Source organism: Hakea prostrata, chromosome 7 (assembly GCF_041222555.1).
Source record: "Hakea prostrata isolate BN-2017 chromosome 7, UWA_Hpros_2, whole genome shotgun sequence".
Classification (NCBI taxonomy): Eukaryota; Viridiplantae; Streptophyta; class Magnoliopsida; order Proteales; family Proteaceae; genus Hakea; species Hakea prostrata.
In genome coordinates, this window is record NC_142606.1 from 26351641 (window position 1) to 26358085 (window position 6445).

Sequence of the window (6445 nt, forward strand, 5' to 3'; positions counted from 1 at the left end):
AATACTAAGAAAATCCTAAAATGCTTCAATAACAATACTCATGCTATCCTTGAAATTACCCAATGCTCCTTCTCTTCCTGGATTACTGAGGAAGAATCATCAACATTGAGTTTAACCAATGAATCAAAGAACATATAGCAAAAAAATATTTATAAGGCTGATGACGAGATTTTGCTGGGAGTTTTCTGTATGGTTACATGAGTCTGGAGACTTCAAATATCTAGAGATTTCAAATTTACAAATTTCAAATTTACAAATTTCAAATTTATGGAGCCATAATTTATAAATTAACTGTTTGGTTAACCAAATATGTGGAATGAAATCTGTGGATTCATTTGTGATTTTTGTGAATGCACAAATGTTTAGTGTTTTTATAGTAAAGATGAAATCTCTGGATTTCACCTTCACGTTTTTAGTGTAAAAACATGAATCTCTAAATTTATAAAAACATGAATCTCTAAATTTCATGAATCTGGAGATTTAATAACCAAACGGGTATAAATTTTACATTCATGAATCCAAAGATTTGAAATCTTTGGATTCATGTAACCAAACAGACCTAGATTTTGACGTCTAAATTAACTATTACATTAATAAGATCCAATTCTTATAGAGAAAGAACATAACTCCATATCCAAAATAGTTTAAGACACCATTAAATGATCAAAAGCTCCATATAGACCAAGAAGGCCAAGTTTCTTTTCTACTCACCTGAATCTGTATATAAAGGGAATTTCTACTAATATCAAATGGTGTTCTTATAATATTTTTGTACATTATTGAACAATAGTACTGGCCGGCCCAAAGACTTTCAAACCTGTAGCTACTATTCTTTGAATTCAAAATGACCTTTTGATCTCCTTGAAGTCCATTGAATCAACACACTCACAACTGTTTCTGTAAAGATTCAATAATTTCAGAACCTCACTTGCCTTCTCCTTTGTCCTGTCACTACAACCAACCTGTAAGAACAACAATATTTTCTGGAAAGCACCCACTTGCAGAGCTTCAGCAAGAACTCCTCCGTCTTCCCTCCTTTCATTCTTGCCAAGATTCCAAATAACGGAGATAGCAAACTCAGTTGCCATTTCTGATACTCTCAGAACCTTCTTTACTATGATAGGAATGGTTAAGGCATGGTTATAGGCCTTCTCTCTTGCTTCTTCACTGTAGCAAATCCCATCCAAAACACCCAAAACTTTCTCACAGATACTCTTCTCCGAGTCAACAAGGATCTCAACTAACAACGAAACCAAACCCATTTCTGCAAATTGTAATCTGATATCATTAATACCAGTTGAAGTACGAGATGATGATACCATATAGTAAATGACCATCAAAGAAGCTTTCATGGAAGCTGTACAGATGGGTACTTTGATAAGCTTCAGTAATGCTTCTTTTCCTCCTTCAATCCTTGCCAAGGCATAAACTTGTTCTTCATCCAAAGAAAGAATCTCTTTCAAAGCTAAAACCGCGTTTCTCCTTGCAGTAAGATCTCCATTCTTCAAGAACCGAACGATGCAACGTAAAGAATCAGGTGATCCTAAAGAAGACCCGGCATCTGTATCCAGAGGAAACATTAATGTCAATGCAGACAAGATTTCCTCCAATAGCCCCAAGTGTTCCTCTGATGAGCCGCCCCCCGCTGCCGCCGCCTCTGAGAACGCATTGAAAACGGCCGCCAAAGTCCGGCCAGCACCGTTTGCTCTCAAACAATTCTTGTTGCGATCACTTTCCTTCTCCTTAACCTTGAGCTTCACCACCAAATCCCTGCACTCGGATTCATCTTGACGCCTTGTTGCATCCATAATATCAGATAAAATCTCCATGACCTCAGTTGAAGTCACCGGAACTCGAGGTGTTGGAATCCTTTCTATGCCATGAGATCGATTCTCGACGCACCAGTCTTGTATCATCTTCCTTATAGAATGGTTGGGGATCTGTTCAACACTTGTCAATGCTTGACCTGTAACTGGGCAAGTGTTATTGCCGGATTCGATCCAAGCTTCAATATTTTGACGATCATAGGTGATTCCGGTGGATAATGTGACAGGGTCCTTCATTAGATCTAGTGAGATTGGACACCTGAAGTGGGTAGGGATGATGATTTCCAGATCCACTGGCCGTTGATTCTTGCCAGCTTTTCTCCGTCTCCACGGTAGAGACATGTCTGGTTGATTAGCTGATGAAGAAGAGACAGCTAGAACAGATGAAGTTATTGTCTCTGAGGTTTTCTGTTTGTTTGATTGATTGTGAAGTGTTAGAGAAGGCTAGAGAAGGAAGAAAGATGTATATATAACAAGTATTTGGTGAGAGTAAGAACACTTCAAATAAGAGACCAGACCGAGTAACACTTCAAAATTCAAACGCGGTTGTTTAAAAATAAACGAAACGGAAAGGAATATAAGAAGATGGAAACGTTCAAAATCTAATTGAGAAAGAGAGAAAATGGAAGGTAAGGGAAGGCTAGAGAGCGGTTTGAACATTGACCATTGAAAGTTTGAACCAAACCTTGAACAAGTAGGAGGTGGAAAAAGTAATAATGATAAAAGATTTGATTAGAAAGAACAGTAACTTCTAGGTTGACCCATTGACCAAAAGCCGTCAACAGGTCGGTGTGACTGACCTGGCCTTCCTTCCTTCCTTCGTTTCTTTCTTTCCTTCTTCTTCATCTTTTCTTTTTAAAATTTTTTAAAATTTTTCCATGAGAAATGAAATTCTTTCATATTTCTCCAAAAGGTCTTCACAACTAAGGTTCAGAATCTCGCCAGATTTCGACTTCGTTTCCATTTTAGCGAGACAAACATTGTTTGAACCGAGATTCTCAATGAACTTTCGATATTTTAGAAAATTTTAAAAACTGTAAGGAGTAGTATAATATAAATTATAATTCTGAATTTTAAAATTATAATTGAGATTTGAGTACTGATGCGTCCAAAAAATGTGAAGCCGCCAGGTTCCTTGACGATGCCCTGCAAAACAGAGTTAGATGTGGCCCGACCGTGGGGGTCGGGGGAGGTCACCTCCGAAGCTTAAGTCAGCTACTGAACTAATCACCAAAGCTCTGGCAAGTTGCAGAGCATAATAATGAATATGTAAATTGGAAACGATTTAGATACCTATGGAGTGAATGGATCACTTGTTTATATAAACTTTACCTCCAATTCTCGACTGTTGAGTGAAGTCGCGATCTCTGTTAGTAGCCGGCCGATTGTAGGGTTTCCTTCTAAATGTTCGGGAACGCAAGTAGTTATCAATCTCGGCACGATTCCCTTACTGCTTTGCTGATAGTTGCCTCATACAAGTCAGCTTATTCTACCGCAAGGTTTGGGATATCTTACCTGAAGATAACCAAACTGTGGCGCCTTTATGATAATTAAATTAGGGTTTGGTGGGTCCCCGGTTACAGTCTAACTTGGATAAAGATTATGAACCCGGTCCATAGGTTCGATGCAATTTTCCTCGTATCATTTGCCCCGCAGGCCAAGCGTTCAAGCAACGCCGTGGAATGCTTGGTTTGGTTAGGTATATTTACTGATCATGAGCGAATACAAAATATCTTTTTAAGTAAAATTTTTTCGTACTTAATGCTGCTGACATCTCTTTCCAGTGAGGTGCCGTCGAAACATTCTTACGCCTTGTTACTCTTGTGTAGTGGGCCACGTGGCGATCAGGGAGGCGCGAACATTACGCCCTGTCGTTCGAACCGTCGTTTTTCAAATTTATCTCATCATGACGAAGTTTTTTTTTTTTTGAATTGTCAGTGACTACAGACCATTAGAGCTTTACGAATTATCCGATCTTTTCTCTCAAATTGATGCATGCCCCTGTCCATCGATTAGACTCAATCTTACATGTTCATTCACATTTTGAATCTATAAAAGGTTCCTCATGCCTCATTTCTTCTTTTTACTTTATGCTTTCCAACTTGTGTTCTTTCGAGTCTTCAGTTTCAACCTGCGCGACTTAAGGTCTGTTCTTCTAAATCCCAAAATCACAAGTAAGTTTTGTTTCCCTTACTTTGTTTTATCTTACTGTTCTCTTTTCTTGCATTCGCACAGTCTATTTTTTCTGTTCATTCCTTCAAAAAATGGGTAGAGGTAAAACTTCTGAAGAGAGCAATTTTGTAGATCACCTAGTAGAGGGTGAAGAATCTACCGATCGGGGAAGCCCCACTGCTCCAATCGAACTTTCTAGTGATCGGGATCATAGGATTACCGAACACTGGTTGCGATCTGCCCCGGCTAGCCCTAGAGACCCACCAGGCAATGCCTCCATTGTTAAAGGGTCTTCCTCCAAGAAGAGAAAAGCTCCCAAGAAGACGACGGTGGAGAAATCCCGTCCGTCAAAAAGACCTTCAATCGAGCCCTTAGATATTATTTATGTGGTTCGCTCGGAAGACCTAAAAAATATTTTTGATGACTATTCAATTCCACACTCTTGTGTCCTTCGCGTCCCAAACTCAGATGAGAGGGTCAATTCCAACCCTCCAGGGGAGTTCTCTCTTTACCTTGACTCTTTGAAGAGTGGGGTTCGACTTCCTTTCTTCTATTATGTGATTGCCGAAATTTTAAACCACTGGCAAATTTGTCCTGGTATGCTCATTCCAAACAGCTGGAGGCATATAATCGGTTACCTGGGGCTCTGCGACGAGCTCAAGCTAACCCCTTCTTTAGATGTTTTTCGTCATTTCTATACACTGAGTTAATCCAATCCTCCCGAGTGGGTAGTCTTTTCCAAACGCCCGAAGACTGAGCTCAATTGGCAAGGGGGAATCCTTGCAGAGGGTACTTGCCCTTCCAATAATAAAGGATGGTGGGAAAAGTTTGTTTTCTGTAGGGTTCCCGAATCCAAACAAAAATTTCCAATGAGATGGAGCACCCCGGACTCCTTCACCTAGATCAATCGCTCTCCTTTCTTGCCCGCCCCCGAGAAAGAGGCGGTTTGGGTCATCAAAGCCATTTCCTGGCATTCGGAAATCCATGGGCATGCCATGGAGTACGAAACAATTCTTCGCTACTGGGGACTAAGCCATGGTGAATGCCCAAAAGTTATAATTTCACTCTATTTTTGCATGTACTCTCTGTTCTTATAATGATCTTGATCTTTGGTTGATTTGTAGTGCCTCCCAAGTTTAACCGTAATGCTATCTTTTCTCTGGCTCAAAAAGGCTTGGCCGTCGCCGAGGAAAGAGTCCCCCAAAAGGGGAGGAAAGAGGCTCCTGAGGGCGCCCCTTCTCCGAAGAAGGCTTCATCTGTTGCTATTCCCAAAGGGGATACTCCCCCGAAGGGGCTTTTGAGGACTAGGCCAGATCGTGCCGCCAGAGGAAAAGATCCAGTAATAGTCGAAGAATCCACCCATGATGATACTGCCCTTGTCAAGAGGATAAGGGAGCTGACCGATGATGCTGCTTCTAAGAGAAGCAAAGTTGATCAAGGGGAAATCTACGTTCCCAAATGGAAAGTGAATCTTCGGGACTCGATTCTCTTAGACACTGACGCATCCATTGATTGGGTCGTTAATGCTCGAACTCCGTGCGATCGGAAAGCCTTGAATGAGATGCCCGATGATGAATTTGTGAACTCCAATATTAGGTGTGCACTGATTTTTTAACTCTTTTCCCAGCCGGAACCTCTGTAGTAGGCTAACTTGTTTTCGTACTGTAACAGGGTTCTTACCGAGAACTTCCATCGTGAGATGGAAGCAAATATGAGAGTTGGCCGCTAACATGATGACGTCAATCTCAGTAATGAGCTTGCTGAGAAGAGGCTAGGAGAAATCTCCAATTTGGAGGAGGAGATTGTTCGACTTTGTCTTGCCGCAGGGGAACTTATTGTTGCTAAGTCCCAATTGGAGGATATGAGGAAGGAGCTGGTAGATTTGAAGAAAAGTGCCCGGACCTCAGAATGCAAAATTGAGGATCTTACTCGGGAGAAGGAAGAATTGGAAGAGAAGTTGGAAGCTATTGCTTCTCCCCAAGGTCCCAAAGATCTGAAACCAGAGGTTCGGAAAGCCTGTGTCTTGAAATACTTGAATAGCGTTCTGTTCGGTGAGTTGCTCAGTTTATACAATCTGGTTGCCTATCGGGAAGGTGTCAAAGAAGTGTGGAAGAGTATCCTGACGACTAATCCTTCCTTCCCGATCGAAGAAGATAAGGACTTAATCTTTGAGGAGACTTTTGTGGACTTGGATTTGCCAATTCCAACTTGGGTTGCCGAGAAGAACAATCCGCCGCCAGCTAATCCAACCCGCTCAATTATTAGCAAATATTTGGATGATGAGCCTGCCTTACCTTTCGACTCCGAAGGTGTGGCAGACAATGTTCCTTCGACTGCTTAAAACCTCGAGGGACAAACTCCCGAAGGCGCCTCCGAACAAGAAACTCCGGAAGCTGCCCCTGATCAAGTTCCTCAATCTTCTGCAAACTTATAGATGCTACTTTTCC

The 6445-nt window shown here is 41.3% G+C and overlaps 1 pseudogene; it reads right to left on the reverse strand.

Moving 5' to 3' along the window:
• Positions 1-755: 755 nt before the first annotated feature.
• On the reverse strand, positions 756-2356 carry LOC149010828 (U-box domain-containing protein 21 pseudogene; annotated as a pseudogene).
• Between the last annotated feature and the right edge of the window lie 4089 nt (positions 2357-6445).